We start from the raw sequence: 511 nt of genomic DNA, 5'->3' as shown, positions 1-511 counted from the left end.
GTAGAGAACCACTACAGATGTTTGTAGAGGAACGGCAGACGTAGTACCTAAATGTTCCCTCTCACTGACATGTTCCTGTTCCTATCACTTCACTATCATGAGGGGAACACAGAGGAAGTGACATCACTGAAGGTGTTGTGGCTCTGGTGGTTTTCCCATGATGGACTCTTTCCACTCAGCTGTTGTGGTGGTCTGTGATGAGTGTCGAGTGGAGGTTCAGGTCGGGCTGGGCAATACACAACCTTGAACGTTTTCACCATTGAATTCCTCCACAATAACAATAAAAACATATTTGATTTGTTTTTGATGAAGTTGTTTTTTGAATCCATTTTCCTCTACCAACAAAACACTAGAGCCAGTGTGTCACAGCCTGAACTACTTTATGCTTCTGCCATCATCTCATGTTACTGTGAACAGGTAAACCTTTAAAACACAGTCGAGTTTCATATGTGCTGTCATATAACTGTGTGTGTGTGTGTGTGTGTGTGTGTGTGTGTGTGTGTGTGTGTGT

The 511-nt window shown here is 43.1% G+C and overlaps 1 protein-coding gene across 1 annotated transcript in view; it reads left to right on the top strand.

Moving 5' to 3' along the window:
• slx9 (SLX9 ribosome biogenesis factor) overlaps positions 1–511 on the top strand; it is an 8,611-nt gene that overhangs the window by 5,697 nt on the left and 2,403 nt on the right. The gene's annotated exons all lie outside the window — the stretch shown is intronic.

This window comes from Anarrhichthys ocellatus, unplaced genomic scaffold, assembly GCF_004355925.1.
Source record: "Anarrhichthys ocellatus isolate YVR2014 unplaced genomic scaffold, GSC_Weel_1.0 scaffold12, whole genome shotgun sequence".
Taxonomy (NCBI): domain Eukaryota; kingdom Metazoa; phylum Chordata; class Actinopteri; order Perciformes; family Anarhichadidae; genus Anarrhichthys; species Anarrhichthys ocellatus.
This window is presented reverse-complemented; position numbering and strand designations above follow the sequence as displayed.